Source organism: Mirounga leonina, unplaced genomic scaffold, assembly GCF_011800145.1.
Source record: "Mirounga leonina isolate KUSES-001 unplaced genomic scaffold, KU_Mleo_1.0 Mir_115, whole genome shotgun sequence".
Taxonomy (NCBI): domain Eukaryota; kingdom Metazoa; phylum Chordata; class Mammalia; order Carnivora; family Phocidae; genus Mirounga; species Mirounga leonina.
In genome coordinates, this window is record NW_023270268.1 from 53,168,828 (window position 1) to 53,188,300 (window position 19,473).

The following is a 19,473-nucleotide window of genomic DNA, read 5'->3' on the forward strand; positions in this document are numbered from 1 at the left end:
GGATAGGTCTTTTTGCTCACTAGCAAGCCTGATACTGCCTGTATTTCTCACCTCTTCGCACTTCCTCGACTGAACTCCCCGCCGTGAAGCTTTTGTCAGTGAAAAAGATAAAGTATTCCAGAGGAAAGCAATGTGGAGAATTGACAGGAAGACTGTGAAGGGTGTGGAGTGTGTGTGTGTGTAAGAGAGAGTGTATGTGAGAGTGTGTGTGTGTGTGTGTGTGTGTGTGAGATCCAAAGAGGACAACCTCAGCAACATCACTTCTGTCAGTGCTCAGTTATCAATCTGGAATGTTAGCGCTTTACCATTTACAAGCCCCTGGTCTTGTTAGAGCCTGTTACCACATCAGAACTCCCATTTACCAAATTTGCCACATGAACAAATGATACCGCATTTACTCTTTTCCTGAGGCCAATTATTGCCATGTTTCAGATTTTAACCACTTCTATTTGGTCTCATGAAGAAACGTGCCAAGTCTAAAGTAGATTACAGATTTTCCCCAGTAAGTAGAGTTTCAAAATGGAATAATTAGCTAATGTCCATGCAGGTATTAGAGAATCATAAACTAAAGCGGAGATGTGCAATCAACATTCCAGAACCACCCACAGACCACCTGGTTTCATTAGTTGGTCCATGATGTAATCTGAAGATAGTTTATTTTATTTTTGTTTTATTTTTAGTTTCAGGTGTAGAATTTAGTGATTTATCACTTACATAACATGAAGATAGAAGTTTAGACAACTGTCTACCTGCCCCTTTCTTAAAAATACCCAGATAGATATTTTAAGTAAGAGTAATTAAGAGTTGCCAAACTTCAGTCTTCTATTTAATAAAATAGGTAACCTAAAGTTGTAACACTAATCATTTTTTATGGGCCTTAATCAAGTTATTTTTGTTTGGGATGGAAAAATACTATAGCCCATAAATATATTTTGGCTTTTGTGAGTTGGCTATTGAGCAGGATAGGCTGCTCACCAGTGAGTGAAGGGTGGGGCCCAAAGAGGGGTCCTCTCGAAGGTTCGGAGTCCGCGCCAGCTGTCAGTCATCGCCCAGAGTGACCTCAGCCCTGAGAACAGGCCCAGCTGCCGGACCTTTGCTGGGGCAACTGGGTGAGAATATTGGTCAGTAAACCAGTGGCTCTCACCTTCAGCAGCTCAGTGGAAGCACCTGGGAACTGTAGAAACACTGGCCCCACAGATACTGATTTAACTGGTCTGGGGTGTGGCCTGAACTCGATACTCATACTGAGAACCACTGCCTTAGACATTCTTCTTTTTTAGCTTTTCTTTAACTATTTTTGAAATATCTACAATTTTGTCTAATTAAAACACGTTCCTGCTAATTTGAAACTTCTGGAGAGAGCTGACCCAGGAAGCGTGCCACAAAAACGCCTGAGCCCACAGAAGCACAGTAGCGTGACCTAAGCCTCCTGGGTCGTCCACAGCCTCGAGTCTCGACACTAATGCTCAGCCCACCAAGAGAAACTATCCTAGTTTTTTGTTTTTTTTTTTTAAGATTTTATTTATTTATATGAGAGACAGAGAGCATGAGAGTCAGAGGGAGAAGCAGACTCCCTGCCAAACAGGGAGCCCAATGCGGGACTCGATCCCGGGACTCCAGGATCATGACCTGAGCCGAAGGCAGTCGCTTAACCAACTGAGCCACCCAGGCGCCCCAACTATCCTAGTTTTTTAAATCCTTGCCAGAATTGCCAATTCCAACAAAAACTTAGAAATGAGTTTTTTTCTTTGTCTTCCACAATGCTATCTCTGGCTGGAAATGTGTTCTGAAGAAACCCACGGCCTCTCAGTTCTTCAGTTGTTGGAAGCGCATTATCATAACCAGAGAGCTCCTAACTGGAGAAGGAAGAGAGTGAGCTGACACACACAAGGGCCCCCGAAAACACCTCTGGGGGCAAAGCGGTTCTCTGCAAAAGTAGAGCGGTTCTTCCCACTACCCTGAGACCCTCAAGAAGATTATAGCCAGTGTACTTCTCTGCCCCCATATGGCTGTCACCAAGTGACTCACCTCCAAGGGGATTCTTTCAAGATTGGGTCTTTCCAGTCCTTTTGCTTATGTTTTTCAGCAAGGACTGGGATTATTCCCAACAGGATTCTGACCTGCTCTAGGTCACCCTTCTGCTCATGAACTAGGAGCCTTACTAGTTAACCAGGCTTTGTTAGAATGCTCAGTTCCCTGACCTCAGAAATAGAGAATAGGGCCACCTCTCTTCCTGATTTTAGGAGCGTGAAGTCCAGACAAGAGCACACAGGCTCTGGGGCCAGAGGGCCTGGGCACAAATGCTCACTACCATCTTCCCAGGGATTTGACCCTGAGCGAGTTACTAAAGCTCTGTTTTCTCTTGTTTTATCACCTGTAAATAAGATCTCTCAGGATTATTCTAAAGCTTGAATAAAATAATGTCCATGAAAGCACCTGGCACCCAGTAGATCCTCAATAAATAATTATTGAAAGGAGAAGTAGATGATCAGGGTTTGGATGGAGGAAGCATTCTGTATTTTATCAGTTTCTGAGATTTAAAATACCCTTGTGGGTCCTTTTTTTTCTTGTTTATTAATCATTAACTTACAAAACAGATACTTAAGGAAAAAGTTAAAAAACTCCAATCTCTAACACCTCCCTCCTCCAAATATCAATGTTAAAACTTGGAATGTATTCTTACACACTTTTCCCCATGCTTACACAAACAGATACACACATATAGGTTTTGTGTTTCACTTTGTTTATACAAAGGTGGGATCACATCAAACAGGGCTTTGCAACCTGCTTTATCCATGGACGTCCTTCCAGGTCAGTATATACAGATCTAAGCCATTCTTTTTAATAGCTATATAGTAATGCCCTTCAGCCATTCTCTTAAATGATAGACATTAAGGATCTTTCCAGATTTCTGCTACTAAAAACAATGATGCGATCAATAAGCATGCATGTACTTACATCTACTTGTGCTTTCATTCTGTGATCACCTCATTTTTCTTTAACTGTTACTTGGTATCATGTTTAGATACTTCAGATTACAGAAAGCTAACTAAGGTAGGAAAAACCAGGTGAGGCCTCTGCAGAGAAGTTCTGACAAACACCAACTCATTTTCATCTGTCATCATTTCATCTTTAAAGAGCATGGGTATCACTTCCTTGACATAACTGTATCTCTCCCTCTGTGTATTACACAGCCTCCAAGGACCATCATCTGCTTCCTGAATACAGGATTTTCTCCATTTCCTGTTTGAGGGTAGAGGCCAGCCTCAGCCACTCCAGTAACTATAGCCCTCAGCACAGAACCAAGGAGGGAGGCTTCCCTGGAAGAGAAAGTCTCTGATCATTGGGACCCACCCTTTTGACAGTGGCATTAACTGGTGGCACTCTAGTCTTCCTGATGTCTGATGCCTCTCCTCTTAGCTGAGAGGTGAGCTCCTTGACCTGGCTTTTACCCAGGTTTAATCTCACTGTTCTCAAGCCTGCTCCCCCATTACTGGTTGACTCTTTCTTAAGTCCTTCACCTCTCCGAACTTTTCATCAGCAATCCAGCGACTTCCCTTCCACAGAATGTATCGTCTCTGATAAACAGCCCTATGGCAGATATAGCCGGCCATCTGCCAAAATGTATGCCTCCTCATCATGTTCATAGTTAACAAGAGTTTTTCCTGACAAGCAGCTGAACAGACAGGGACTACATTTCCCACTCACCATCCCCTTACGTCGAGATGCAACCCATCATCGATTTTCACCAATGGGATGTTAGTGGGTGTGAGGTGTCTTCATTCCAGCCAGGGCTTTTAAGAAGTGGTTTGCGTTCCTCACATGTTCTCTTTCTCCTTACACCAGCTGCAATCCCAAGGACCTAGAGGGTGGCAGAGCCACAATATGGAAGGAGTCTGGGTCCCTTCGTTCGCTGCGTGAGCACAGCTGCCTGCTGCTTATAGGATTTGCCTCAGGCAGTTACAGGAGAAATGAACTGTGATTTTGTCTGAGCCATTATACCGCATCAAATCTCCTTGTTACGATGGCTAGCATTACTGTAACTAATGCAAGTCCAAACAAGAACAGCCACAGTGCTTTAAGAAAGAACTGGAACACAAACCCAGGTCTGTGAAGACAAACCCTGTGTTCTTAACGATCATACCACATGACTGCTAGAGACCCACCTCTTTCCTCTAGAAGATCTTCTCTAGTCAGTGACTCACGCTTTTTCAATTCATAGACCTCTTCAGTTTGGTTGAAATACTGTCCCCCATTCTCTCTTTTTCTCTAGCCATTTGGCAGAAAGCAGAGAGGGCCAAAATGAGATTTGTCATGAACAAACAATTCATGCCAGAAACAAAACATTTTATTATGAAGCTAGAAATAAATATTTATCAAGTGACTACAGGATACTTCTTCGGTGTCCATCTGGAAGAGCCTTGGGTTTCTACAACCCTCAAGACCACATTTTGATTACCATCCCAGCTGAATTCTGATGCTCAGAAAACCCAATTACCTTTTGCGCTGACATTCATTTATTTTCTCTAAATAAGATATGACACATTCATTATGAGATAGGTTGATGGGTAATGAGTTTTCCAGAATATTTTAATTGAGGTTTACAGTCAGTAGTCGGTATAAATTAATATTATATTAAATAATTTATGAATTCATGGTCTGGCTATGCAAAATGAAAGTGTCTCCCTAATTTCCGAGATGAGAATCCAAAAGGTATTTCATTTAATAGCTTTGGTAGGAAACAAGTCACCAGAACTAATTAATTGGTTGTAAGAAATTCTTCGCCATAGCATAATTTTCTTCATACCTTTCTCTATTCTAGAGCAATATTCTGCTTGTGGTTATAACATGGCCTTTGTTTAAAAACTATTCAATCTACTTCCCTGCACCACGCTATAAGAATACAAGGTAGAAAAGCAATACTTATGGGAAAAGAGATTTTATTCTCACCCTCCAGACTAGGCATTCAAACTTTCTTGGTGATTATTTACTACTAGAGTCTCTCTTCTTTTATATTCAATCAATATCTTATTTGCTTTTAGGCTTTGCAGAAAATAGTGGCGTGTATCCTGACTCTGGCAGACCATAGACGAGGCTAGAAGTGAGTTCTTTAATTTTCTGCCTCATAAAGTTACTTCGCTCCAGATGTCTCTTAGTTCTCGGTAGAAATTACAGTCTGTAATGACGTGTCATCTCACCTTGTGAGGGGGCTTTTTAGGTCACAGAGCATCCCCACGTATTAGGAATGGCATTTCAAAGACAGCCGGGAGCCCATACTTCACCTTAAGAGCAATTTAGATAGGAGGGTTCGAGGTGAAAACGGTGGTGACTCTCACAGGCAAGGAGGAGAAAGGACTTTACTAATCTATCACAAAGCATCTATTTCCTCTTTCCAGTGATGCGAAGGACTCTTGTCCTTCTGCTTAAGGAGGCTGGTTTTAAGAAATTTCATTGTCTCAGAGGCAAATCAGACTGAAAATGAAGTGCCAGGCAACTCTGTCAGGCCAAGTAATTTTTTAAGGGAAGTAATACATGCCTCAGGAGGAATAATTACACGTGGGACGTTTTGTATGGCGGTAATAAATCCGTCTCCCTACAGTTCTGGCTAAACCAAGAGTGGGAGTGGAAGAGAACATGGGGCTTCTTGGAGTTCCCACACTGGTCTCCCCCACTGCAAGTGGGGGTGCCGGTCCTTAAGGAGACAGAGCTTTCACTTTCTGGACCCGAGGCCAAGGGCAGGAGAGGTGAATGTGAGGACTGAGGAGAATAGAAGTGCTGTTCAGTAAGAGACCCCTGGGCCCCGACAGCATCTGCTGATGGGGGCGGCTCCACTCCAGGCCTTACCTCCACTTCCTCCAATGCATTTTGGTGCCTGGAGCCCATTTGCCAAGCAGGTGCTTTTGGGGGTGTTGCCTCTGTGAGAGTCAGAGCTGGAGAGCTACCCAGTGTGCCTTTCAGGGAGGCGCCATTTCCTGTGAGGACATTCTTCAGTCACCACCGTGGGTCCCGGTGAGCCTTAGAGCCAGGGCCACCCCAGGAGTGCGGGGGCTTAGAAGGCATTTGCCAAAGGCAGCCTGGGAGGGGCTGAACAACTGAGGTTTTATGGATTTTGTAGGCAATACCTAAACAATTAAAAACCTCTTTCGAATACGAAAACAATGAATCGTGGCTCACTACATCAAAAACTAATGATGTATTGTATGGTGACTAACATAATGTTAATAAAATAAAATTTAAAAAAAAAACAACCTCTTTCTAGTTTCCTCTACTTCCCAAGCTGATCTGGGGGCTACCTCCCCCAAAACAGGCAAGGATCATTAAGGAAATATAAATGAATGAGGTTTGCAGGACAGGGGCAAATCCAACAATAAAAAAATTAAAAATTAAAGTTTTTAATTATGCCCTCTTTGACTACACTTGAAATTTGTTGTCCATTTGCCCCTTATCAAAAAGAGTCCTAGATAAACCACCGAGGTTTTGAAATCTCAGTTCGTTTCAAGTCTTATTTTCTTTCTCTCCCTCTTGTTTCTTTTATGGTCAGCCCAACCCCCTGATTTGCATAGCTGGTGTGCCAATATAGTACTAACAATGCTCTCCCCAATACACTAAAGTAAAAATTCTAAATGCCCACTTCCTCTTTTTGAAAGTACACACATGTGTATCACTTCCTAAATTACATTCATTGTCAAGAATCTTAGACGATAAAATCATCTAACAGTTGGTTTTCATCTGAGGTAGCTAGCTACTTCTTTAAAACGTTGCAGTTGCCTTTCTCCATCTTGGGAGTCTCTGTACTTACTAGCTGGAGCCAGATACGCTCACTCATCCTCAGAATCTGGAATTTCAAAGAAAGCAGGGAGTTCACGCGCAAATGCCTCTCATTTCAGGTGTTTGCATGGATCTTCCTCCACCACCCATTACTTAGGCGAGCACTGTTGCTTTCACATCACACCAGAAAATGAAAGCCAAATCTTTGGGCTACTTCAGATTTCCGAGACAAGCAGCTATGGTCATTCCGAACTCAAAGTTACCCAGGCTTCTTGGCTCAAGATGAAAGCATTTTCACTGGGAATTCCTTTGGCTTCAGTTTCCAGGCCAGTCATGCAAACAATCCAAAAACATGGATCAGTCTCACCACACTGCAAGTGGGGGTGCTGAGTCTTTAGGAAGATGGTAGCTTTACCTTCCCAGTCCTGAAGCCAAGAGCAGGAGGGGGTGAATGGGATGATTCACCAAAAGAAGATTGGAGGAGAATGGAAGGGGCATTTGATAAACTAGTATAAGAGGCAGCTAGGAAGGCGGGGGGTGGGGCAGAGATACCACAGTATCCTGATATGCAGGTGGAGAAATGTGGAGGGGGACTTGGACTGCTGGGTTATGTACATCTCTTCCAGAAGTCATATATGCAAATGCATTTAAGGGCTAGACTGGTAATACAAGTAACAGAAATAAATTGGGTGTAAGACACTAAGAATGATGGGGAGCCCATGCCCTGACTAAAGGGATTCACAGCTCAATAAACGCTAATACTCATCTAACTGTTGGATTCACCTGGCTTCTGCAAGACTTTTCCAAGATTGCAAAATATCCTGGATTTGTTACAGAGTACATTACTTCTCTTAACTAATGCTTTAGCTATATGATATTAGCCGCCACTGAAAACCATTCTAAGATCCCCACAAACTGTATTATTATGTTTACTGACAGAACGATATTACTACAAGCTTACACAATGACAACTTTATGAGTGCTGGAGAGATATTCCTTTTCAGGTTTCAGAATCAATAATGATCAAGTTTCTCTGATGGTCATCGCAAACTTTTTAAAAAAGACTTTACTTATTTATTTGAGAATGAGAGCGCGCAAACCGGGGACGGGCAGAGGCCGAGGGAGAGAAAGAATCTCAGGCAGGCTCCATGTCCAGTGTGAAGCCCAACACGGGGCTCGATCCCACCACCCTGAGAGCATGACCTGAGCTGAAATCAAGATTTGGACACTTAACCAACTGAACCACCCAGGCGCCCAATCATTGTAAACTTTTTGACTGATAACGTTGCCCCCTTTGCTCTGGCTTCCAGGAAGCAAAGAACTACATTTGCAGCCCACCTATAATACATTGGATAAGAACTTGGGTAATATGACTCTTAGTTTACTATATTATCCCTATAAGTTGCCTCAAATTCTTTGGAGGAACCAAGAAAGGTATCATAAACAAATATCTCTATTATCATCTATCTATCTATTTTTACTTATTTCTTTATCTCTATCTATTTATTTAGCCCTCTCTGGCTACCAATACTTTCAATCTTCTCCCAGTGGCAGCATCCACTGGGAGAAGGTAGCTGCCAAAGACAGAAATCCATTTTTTTAGAAGATCAGGGGAGCAAAAACCAAGTCTCGATGTCAATTATAGCCCCTGAAAACCTATTTTGTCTATCGTCTCTTCCATATCTCCACTGCCATATTGTAATCAAATTCTGCTCTTGTGGTCAGTGGTAGCTACACTTTTTATATTCCCAGCGTGTGTCTATTCTTCTAGTTTCTTTGGAGATCTCTTTCCCAGCTTTCTGTTGGGATTCTGCTGGAGCTGTCAGACTTGGTGCCTGCCCCCAAGATCATAGGAATGGCCCAGGCGGTCACCCAGAAAGGAATCCCCATTCCCCCAACCTCCATGAATAATTGGTTTATGATTGTGCATGTGACCCCACAGAGGCAATCAGAAACTTCCCTGGAATTGGTATATGGATATTGGAGTTGCTACACGGAGAAAATAAGAGTCTGGTAGCCATCTCATTCACTCTGGAGAGACACTATGAATCAGAAGCTAAGGAGAGCAGCAGAGCTGAGAGATGGTGGGGAATACGGAGAAAGAACTGACGACAACCTATGAGTTCTTGGATTGAGTCTGAAGCCGGATCCTCCCCTGGACATAATATCCCATTTTGCTTATACTCATCTTCCCATCGAGCCTAACTCAAGCCACTCTCCCTCTGATTTTGAGTGGGTGGCATCTGAGCTTCTTGTTCATCCCAAGTTCCCCCTGGCCTCCAGGGAGACACGACATTCTTTATTCTTGAACTGCCTTCCTCCCTGTCTTGAGCTCAAAGGCCATCTCCTCTGGAAAGTCTTCCTTTGCTTCCCTACGTAGAATTTGCTGTTTATTCTCCTTTGTTCCAACAGTGTCTTCATTTGGGTAATTGCATAGTATTGTCATTGTTTTCGCCTTCCTGCAGCCAGAGTATAAGCTCCCTGAGAACGGGGAAGGGCATTTATCTGCATTTCTGCCAATGGCATGACAGGAGCTAAACAAATATACACTGAACGAGTGAATGAATGAATGTGCTATCCCACCTGATGGAGAAATCCTACTCTAGCTTCTCTTTTCCTATGCAGTTCCCCACCACCATTTCCCCACAAGTTCTTAGACTGACGCCACAGCTTAAAACTCCATGACTTTTCAAGACCGCAGGTGTCTTAAAAGTCCTCATTCGAAATTCAGTGTTCTCATTAAGGCCTCCGAAGCAAAGCCAATTCTGAAGCACATTAGGCCCACCTGATAACACAACCTAATGAGCTTTATGAACTGGGAGGAGAGGCTTGAGGTCTAACTTTCCATTAATTGTTTACAAAATTACAAGCATCTTTAAGAGGAAAGGACTTGAGGAACACCTGGGTGGCTCAGTCGGTTAAACGTCTGCCTTCGGCTCAGGTCATGATCCCAGAGTCTTGGGATCGAGTCCCAGGTCGGGCTCCTTGCTCAATGGGGAGCCTGCTTCTCCCTCTGCCTGCCACTCCCCCTGCTTGTGCTCTCTCTGTCTCTCTGACAAATAAATAAATAAAATCTTAAAAAAAAAAAAAGAGGAAAGGGCTTAAATACAAGATGTCAGATAATCTACCAAGCTGAAGGGGCCCACGTGGTGTGGATTGACTCGCCTCAGTTACCTGAACAGGTGTTAACAGTGACAACACTCGGAACCTCAGACAATATACTCTGAGCTAAGATACATGTGCCCCATGGCCATCTGGGAAGGGAGTTCAGGCTTGTTGGCTTTTCTGTTGTAGAGTCTATGGTTTCTCTTCCTGACCACCAGAGTAGAACCTTGGACTGTGCCCTGAAATAGAGCGAGGTCTCTTCTTGCTAACCCCCTGATGCAGAGATGCAGAACTAATCCTATGAGGTTAGACTGCTTTCGTGAAATTCCAAGGGCTGAATCAAAACCGGGGAAAGAGGAGGCTACAGTGACATAAAGGTAGTAATAAGAATACCTTCCATGTATACTTTCTGGGGAACTAACCAGTATCCTGTTAGCCTTGAAAAGTTATTGAAACTTCCCAGAGGTGTCCAACTTGCCCCCAGGAAATAATCTAGACCTTTCACATTATTTCATTATCTCATATGATCTCAGAATTTTCCTGAGAATAAGGGAAAGGAAGCAGGTGTGCCCTTTTTTTTTTTTTTTGAAAGAGAAATGGACAGAGAGGGATTAAGAAGGGCATTTCCCAAGGCTTGATAACAACCCTGCAGCCAGGATTAGAACGTCACACTTGTTTTTTGTGTTTTTTTTAAAAATATTTTATTTTACTTATTTGACAGAGAGAGACACAGTGAGAGAGGGAACACAAGCAGGGGGAGTAGGAGAGGGAGAAGCAGGCTTCCCGCCGAGTAGGGAGCCCGATGCGGGACTCGATCCCAGGACCCTGGGATCATGACCTGAGCCGCAGGCAGATGCTTAACGACTGAGCCACCCAGGCGCCCCTAGAATGTCACACTTGTATTACTAACCAATACTCTTCAAACCTGTAGGTCCCCCCAAAATGTTTAAAACAACATACTCCTTGAGGTTGGTTGAGGAGGCTCAGTTGGTTAAGTGTCCAGCTGTTGGTTTTGGCTCAGGTCATGATCTCAGGGTCATGAGATTGAGCCCCACATTGGGCTCCATGCTCAGGGTAGAGTCCACTTAGGATTCTCTCTCTCTCTCTCCCTCTGCCCTTCCCTCTGCTCATGTTCTCTCTAAGTAAATAAATAAAATTTTAAAAGAAAAAAAAATACTCCTCATACATCACTAAATTCACTTCAAAATTTGTCCATCATAAGAATTTAAATTCTTAAAATCATAAGAATTTAAAGAATTGCAAAGAAAGTAATTTCCAGAACTTTCTAGATATAAACATTTAAAAATATATTTGGTACATCCAATAGAATGTATCTTTTAAATGTATCCAATGGAATTTAAATACTAAGGCAATTTGACTAGCACTTCCATTTTTTAAAAAAATGAATAAATGAACAAGCTCTTCTTTAACGGTTGGAAATTTTGTATTTATATCATTTATTTATTATTGAATTTATATTTCCATTCCACTTCTGCCTAAAATTTAGTCCTAATGTAATTTTATTTCATTTATGAAATGTTTTATTGATCAAACTTCTTTGCACAAAAATAGTATATAAATATCAATTTATTTTTTTTAAGTTTCCTGTGACCATAAGGTTCTAAGTAATAAAATTCTTCTATATTGTTAATGTTATAATTACTATTATTAATCAGTCAATTAAAACAATAGAAATATATTATAAACTTTGAATAATCATAGAATAAAAAGGAAATTATATTGGAAATGCACCTTTTATTGAGAGGAGCTTGTTTTCATTTCCAATTCATTCATGTATTCAATGAATATTACTTATTAACAGAATAAGACAAGAGTTTGCCATCATTTCTATTTCCATTTTTGTTTTTATAGATGTAAACCTTGAGAAACCCCATTCATAAACAAGTAGGTGGAAATGGAAGGTGTCTTGTTACAGCAATGTCAATCAATTCTGTGAGTTCCCTGTGAAGTATATGCCAAAAATCACATTGTGATTGATCCACCATGAAAAATTATTTTTAGCCATCTATCAGGTGACAACCCATTAGGTTCTACTTAAATTTTGTTGACGAAAGAATTGGAGACCACTTGGCTTGCAAAAATGTATTAGTCAGTCATTAGAGCCATTTACTGTCTTAAACCCACCCCTATACCACCAGGCATTTCTTCTCAGGTGCTTTTTACCACCTGGGGGAAAGCATCTCCGTAAGACTGGGAGAAAAGTCATTAATTTATTGAGTAAGAGAAGCTTGTAAGAGGGAAGATGGGGGAAATCCCAGCAGGACAACTTTTTCAGCAGTTCCCGGTCAGATCCACTTTGAGAAATGGTTCGTGTGGAAGTTGATTGATACCCCTAAAGCTATCAATCCCCGCCCATGTCATGGAAAGTCTTTGTAAACTTTCTTGGGATTTGCATACTGATGTTGGAAGACCATTGTATGAGCTCATTCTTCTACCACTTTTAAATATATCCTTCAAATCTGTGCCCCATCATTACACCTTGTACATCAATCACCAACGATGTGGTGGGTATTTTTCCAGTTACTGGAGATACAACCACCAATAAAAGAGACGGTCCTTTGTGCTAGTAGAGGAGATAGACAGGAAGTTATCGGAATTTGACTCCATTTTACAGTGAGCAAACTAGGGACATGATCATGACAGAGTCAGAAATGGAAAGCTCAGGCCATTGCGGCCCCTGGGACACAGCTGTCATGTCTCCCGGTAGCCTGCAAGGGCCGGGCGCTGTGACCTCCGTCCTCCGTTTCCCCAGCTCCAGGTGGAGTGCAGGCACACACGGGCTCTCCATACATATTTGCTTAATTAATTGTCTGATAAACTGTCCTTTAAATGAGGACCACTGTAGAGTCATTTACAAAATCACGGCAGTTTTAGATTCAGAAGGAAACTTAGTGACCACTTGATCCCATTTCTCCTTTACTTTTTTTTAGGAAACTGTTTATTCTCCATCAACCTTATATCCATTTTCTGTTTAAGAGTCTGTGGAAGAGCAGCTTAGGATCACGCAGGGGTTGTTCCTACCCACCGAGGGGCCTGAGCAGTGGGAGCTGCAGGGCAGTCCTGAGCCGCGGCTGGGAGCTCCAGTCTTCCGTAGGGAACTGCAGGACACGTGCGCACCAGCTGAGACCTCAGGCTGAGCAGCAGTAAATTCGGGGTCTGGGGCAGCCCGTTCGCCCGGAAAGTCCTCCTCGGTCACGGCCTTTTCCGGAGAGATCAGGCCTGGCCTCCCCTGGGGGTTCACGAGCGATGGTGCCACACGTGTGCAGAACTTCCCGGGCCAGCATCCCCCGCCCCCGACCCACTGCGCGAGCCCCGCGCTGTTGCGTGGGTGGCCGCGTCCACACAGCGCCGAGGAGAGTCCGGTTACCCAAAGCGATAGCAGGCCGGTTAACAGAAGACATCTCTGTGAGGGGCTGGTGGTCAGCCCGGGGATCCCTAACCACCGGGAGACACAGCCCCCTGCAGGCCGCCAGCCCCTGGTTAGCGAAGGTTCCGGGAGCCAAGCGGCCACAAGCAGAGTGGCTCCCGCGGCAGCAGCTGACTTGAGCACAGCCCCCGGGCCCCTGGGCCTGGCGGATATGACACTGACATCGGCCCGGTTTTTGATGGCAACAACGGCACCAGCTGCTGGCAGAAGCTTCTCATAAGATCTCTCCAGATTTGAAATACGCCATCGCTTTTCCTTTTGTGTATGTGCTGTTCCATTTGGAAGTCAGGGTTGGTGCCACCTAAGTGGGTTCCTGCTGCAAGGAATTACAGGACATCCTCCTCCCATCGCAGGAGGATGCCAAGGGCTCTGAACATTGTGGAAGTTTCCCTTTAAGTTCCATGGGGACCCAGAACAATGTGGACCCTCATATGGACCCTCAGCACAGAAAAGCCACTTCACCTTTTCTTGAAGAAGAGAAATGAAGACTGGAAAGGCAAAGTGACTTGTCAAGGTTACGAATCTAGTCAGTGATAGGTCTTGTATTTGTGGCCAGTGGAAACTCTAGATCCTTCCAATCCAGGCAAATTCTACATCCAGTGTCCTTTAACATAGCCCAACTTGACAGCCTCCACTGAGAAATATTCCTGCTCCATAACCAAGTAACCTCCCAACAAAGCCTTAGCATCTACATGAAATGTGAAATAAGAAAATGTTTCTATTTCATTAATCCCCTTGGAATTCACAGGAATAATGTATCATAACAGAAACAACTGGTCAGTTGGGTCACTGAGAGTGGCTATCCATATAATCCAAAATGTGGTTTCTTGTTTTCAGCTTGGAGAGTATGAATGAAATTTTTAATGAATGGGATTCTTACACGGTTTCACTGTGAATTTAATATCTATAAAGAAGCCCAGAGGCCAAACTTCCCATTAAGGGTTAGCAGGATCACTGGTCAAGAAGATTCCCTCAGGCAGAGAAATAACAGTTCAAGTGGAAAAGCAGTTGCTTCTGTTCTGAGGTCTCTGGGGTAAGTCCTTGAAGTCACTGCTGCCACTACCAGAGGGAAGTCCCTAGTGGCCAAAGAAAGAGGTTCCAAGTAAAAGAAAGAGTTGTTTAATTACACTGGCACAAATGGAAACCAAACAAGTAAATAAGAGAATTTGAGAGGAGAATTTGTTGCTTTGGTTTCTGAGTCTGCCCCCAGTGGTTTCATTTTGTGTATCTGTGGCATTTGGTTGAGGTGATGTGCGGTGAGAAGTTTCTGCTCATGGCTTTCCAATAAGAAATCCTGGAAACCACACTCAGGGGTAAGGACCAAAGGAACCCAAAAGAAGAAATCCTTTCACAGCTATCCTTCACCCTCTACGGATGACCCCCAGATAAGAAGCTCTATCCCTGAGCTCTCTTCTGCATTCCAAGCTGGATTTCTCACTCCCTCCTGGACGTCTCTACGTGAAACTTCCAAAGACATCTCAAATCCATTCTCATTGTCTTTGCCCCCAAAACTGATCCTTCTCCTGTTTTTTCTTGCTCAGCAGACCACCCTACCATTTACCCAGGTACCCAAGTCTGAAACCTAGAATTTCTTCTTGACTCTTTCTCCTGTACCACTTCAAACTCAGTCATCTCCAGGTCCTGTCATTGCTGTCCTCTAAACAAACTGCACACCTTTCTCTTCCTTAGAAGGCATAAAGCCAGTGCCTTAATGGATCATCAGTTCTCACTGGAGCTCCTACCTGGGCTCCCAGCCTCCCGTTGGTCCCCTCCAGCCCACCCTCCACATTGTTCCTCATGGTCTTTCAAAAATAAAAGTTCAATTACCTACCTTTCCACTCTTTAAAGTCCTTCAGTGACCCTGGCAACAGAAACATCTATAAAATATGATGAAACAAAAAAGGAATCTGTAAGTCTGGACACAAGAGTAGAAATTCGAGCCCTGTTACTCATCTTGGGCAAGTCACTGGGCCTGTCAGAGCCTCCATTTCCTTATCCATAAGGTTTTAGTCTATATTATTTATTTTTTTTAATTTTTAGTGATGAAATAATGTTAGTTTTGACCCACAAATTTAATTTCAGAATTCACTGGGAGGCTGTGACCTGCTGTTGATAAGTATTGAACCACACAGTTTCTAAGTTTCCTTCTAACTCTGAAGATTTGGATAGGCCAAGTCAGAAAAGAGAAGAGCTTAAAAGACTAGGAAGAATCCCTTTTAACTAATACCATAGAAACACTCACTTATATACGATGAGGCCATCCCATATCCTAGTCAACAGCTCACTATTTTGCCATTTGTAAATATGGAAACCACAGACACTAGTTAAAAATTAATCATGGGGGCGCCTGAGTGGCTTAGTTGGTTAAGTGTCTGCCTTCGGCTCAGGTTATGATCTCAGGGTCCTGGCATCAAGCCCCATGCCCGTGTCGGGCTCCCTGCTCAGGGGTGGGTCTGCTTCCCCCTCTCCCTCTGCCCCTGGCCCCCACTCATGCTCTCCCTCTTTCTCTCAAATAAATAAATTAAATATTTTTTAAAAATTAACCACATAATATATATAATGGAATATTATGCAGCCATCAAAAAAATGAAATCTTAACCATTTGCAATGACATGGATGGAACTAGAGGGTATTATGCTAAGTGAAATAAGTCAGTCAGAGAAAGACAATTACCATATGATCTCACTGATATGTGGAATTTGAGAAACAAGGCAGAGAATCATAGGAGAAGGGAGGAAAAAATGAAACAAGAAGAAACCAGAGAGGGAGACAAACCATAAGAGACTCTTCATCTCAGGAAACAAACTGAGGGTTGCTGGAGTGGTGGGGGGTGGGAGGGATGGGGTGGCTGGGTGATGGACATTGGGGAGGGTATGTGCTATGGTGAGCGCTGTGAATTGTGTAAGACTGATGAATCACAGACCTGTACGCCTGAAACAATACATTATATGTTAATAATAAAACAAACAAATACTTAATATATGTGCAGAGCTTTTTAATAACCACTTTGTTGCATAAAATCTTGCTATGGAAAATCAAAATAATAATAATAATTTTTAAAAAATAAAAATAATTAACCACAGACCTCAGTTTAAAATTGTATAATTGGTTTTATGATAGTATCCACAACTCCCTGTCTCTTTAGGTAGCCAGTCCCTTTTAAAAAATACAAAAAAGTGTGGAGAACAGGGGTGCCTGGGTGGCTCAGTCATTGAGCGTCTGCCTTTGGCTTAGGTCATGATCCCAGGGTCCTGGGATCGAGTCCCACATCGGGTTCCCTGCTTGGCGGGAAGCGTGCTTCTCCCTCTCCCGCTCCCCCTGCTTGTGTTCCCTCTCTGTCTCTCTCTGTCAAATAAATAAATAAAATCTTTTTTAAAAAGTGTGGAGAACAGCTTTTTTTTAATTTGATAATATACCTTGCAGATTATTCTGTATTAGTATATTCAGATACACATCCTTGGATGGCTGTATAGTATTCCATTTCTAGACAGAGGTTTATTTAATTAATTCATTACTGATGGCCATTTATACTGAACCACAAACATCCTAGAAGTGGAATTTCAAAGACAAAGAATATATGCAGTTTTCATTTGCTAGATATTACCAAGTTATCTTCCATGGAAATTTTACAAATTTACACCCCAATGAACCAGGTATGAGTGACAGTTATCCCAGATCTTCACCAACATTTGCTTGAGAATCAGCCACCTGGATTCATATCTCAGCTTTGGCATAAGATATGTGATCTTGAACAAGCTGCTGAATCACTCTGAGCCTCAGTTTCCCTGTCTTTTGGCAATACCCACAGGATTGTTACAAGGATTAAATGCAGTAACGAATGAAGAAGATATTTTATAATTTATCAGATGTGTTTGGCAACATCTCGTTTTCTTTTCTTTTTTTAAAGATTTTATTTATTTGCGAGAGAGAGAATGAGAGACAGAGAGCATGAAAGGGAGGAGGGTCAGAGGGAGAAGCAGACTCCCCGCTGAGCAGGGAGCCCGATGTGGGACTTGATCCCGGGACTCCAGGATCATTATCTGAGCCGAAGGCAGTCGCCCAACCAACTGAGCCACCCAGGCGCCTTTTTTTTTTTTTTTTAAGAACATCTCGTTTTCTACCAGCCCTATCCCAGTAACAGTAATATAATATTTAACTTTAACATACTATTGTAAATCAACTTATAATTGTAATAGTATAAACCCTTTGAAGGCTGTCAAATTTAAGTAGTATGCCTCCTAGCCTCTGTGGCAAACTCTGTGCTCAATCAATGTTGACACATGATGTCTCAGAACACACATCTTCATCTTTAAATATATAGTTTTCAAGTGAGTCTTGCTTATTGATGGTCTTGGAAAGTTAACGCTTTCTAAGCTCTAATGCAGTGCATGATGGACTGACGAAATCATTGCAGGTGACCAATATCTCTTACCAAAAATAGCTCATTTGTTCTGTCAGAAGTTGGTTTTGCAGTGCCGTAATATACCAAAGGAAAATTCTCCAAGCAACATTCTTTAGAGTCATTCACTAGAACCTAAGTATTTTTTTTTAACAGCTTTACTGATGTATCATTTACCTATCTGGAGTATAAAATTGGTGATTTTTGGTAAATGTACAGAGTTGTGCAAACATCACCACAATCCAGCTTTAGAACATTTCTATCAGCCCAGTAGGATTCCCACATGCCCATCCACATGTCCTCTGCAAGTCTGTTGTGTCAGTTCGCCAGGGATGTGTGGAGAACTTGGATCCTCTCTGCTCCCACACTGCACACTCTCAGAAGGCAGGTGTGTAGAGAATTTTTCAAGCTCCTCAGTGATTGTCTCATTTCCAGATCTCTCTATGAAATTTCTGGCTTGTTGGCCATAAGATTGCTTTTTCCAACCTGACAACAACCTCTGCTGAATGAAGTGCTGGCCGCCCTCATTCACTTGCCGCCAAGATCCTGACGACATGACTGGGAGGTGTTTTTCACCTTTTGCTGGAACTCAGTTGTGCTCTGTCCAGCAGCAAACCTGCCGTGGGTGCTTTCGGCTCGCCGCATTCTACTAGAAGCTTTGCACTGACTGAGCTGGGACGGGAGTGGGGGTGGTGGGGGGACAGTGCCAGGCAAGAATGCCATATCTTCCCATTCTTCATACCAAAATACAGCAGTTCTGGATGAAAAGAACACTTCTCAATTTGTTGTTTGCCTCTGGTCGATTTCCAGAGCCCTGAAGTGGATGCGGTTGACAATGCTGTCTAGTTTTATCATTAACCTCTAGGGGGATGACATACTGACTTGCTCTTTCTGCCCTATTGGAGTCTGGAACTTGAGTGTGAACCTGAGCAGCCTTCCTCTACTGGACTTCTCAGTGTTCCAGCAGCTCTGACCGGCGGCCTTCAGTGGACAGTACTGTAAGTGATGAATTCTTTGCAGGGAGAGCCAGGACCCAAGGTCACTGTGCCAGACCTGGCAGTCCTGAGGTGGCCGGACAGCAGTCAGCATACACGGTTGGTCTTGGTTCTGCAGGGGAAATTGATGGACAAAATGAGCCCAACAGGACAAAAAAAGCAGCAGTAAAAATATGTATTAAATGTAGCCTCTTGTGGCTTTTTAAACGCTAAGAGCTGAGCCCCTTCCCAGCTCAGGAAAATCCAGAGGTGAAGGACATTTGGAAGACAGCTGAGGGGCTGAAGGAAATTACTGCCTTGAGACTGAGACATTTTGTTGTAAGCAGTGTAGCAAGTCCAGTGTTCCTCTTACATCTACAGAGAAGAGCCCTTTACTAATATCCCAAGAAGCCAATAGAGCATAACAGCTTGATGTTTGGGGTTGGAGCCAAACTCGCTCAGGTGGAACAGCCCCCCACCTTTCCCACCTGCCCCTTTTACATGCTGTGTGACCCTGGGCGATTTTCCTAAGCTCCCTCTGCCTCACCTGCCTCTTCTGTAAACAATACTTGCCTCAGAGGGTTTGTACGTGTGGAAGGTCTTTGAATCATTCCTGACCGGTGGTATAAGCTCAGCAGATATTAGTTCTTATTAATATTTATAAACATTGTTTCTAGGGTTCCCCAGTGCATCCCTCATGAGAGGTTACTGGCTGTGAAATGTCCTTACCAGCTCTGGGATAGAGGAGTGGAGTGAGAGCAGGAGCTTAAGAATGGGGC

At 43.1% G+C, this 19,473-nt stretch overlaps 1 long non-coding RNA gene and 1 pseudogene across 1 annotated transcript in view; both read right to left on the reverse strand.

Annotated features, from left to right (window-relative positions):
* Positions 1–12,295: 12,295 nt before the first annotated feature.
* Positions 12,296–13,698, reverse strand: LOC117999474 (annotated as a pseudogene).
* A 95-nt stretch (positions 13,699–13,793) lies between these two features.
* The window catches only part of LOC118005797, a 72,245-nt gene continuing 66,565 nt past the window's right edge, over positions 13,794–19,473 (reverse strand). The window contains exons 3-5 of the long non-coding RNA XR_004677878.1: positions 17,754–18,827; positions 15,153–15,198; positions 13,794–13,809 (exon numbers count right to left, since the gene is read on the reverse strand). This is a non-coding gene — a long non-coding RNA (uncharacterized LOC118005797). The remainder of the gene's footprint in view (positions 13,810–15,152; positions 15,199–17,753; positions 18,828–19,473) is intronic.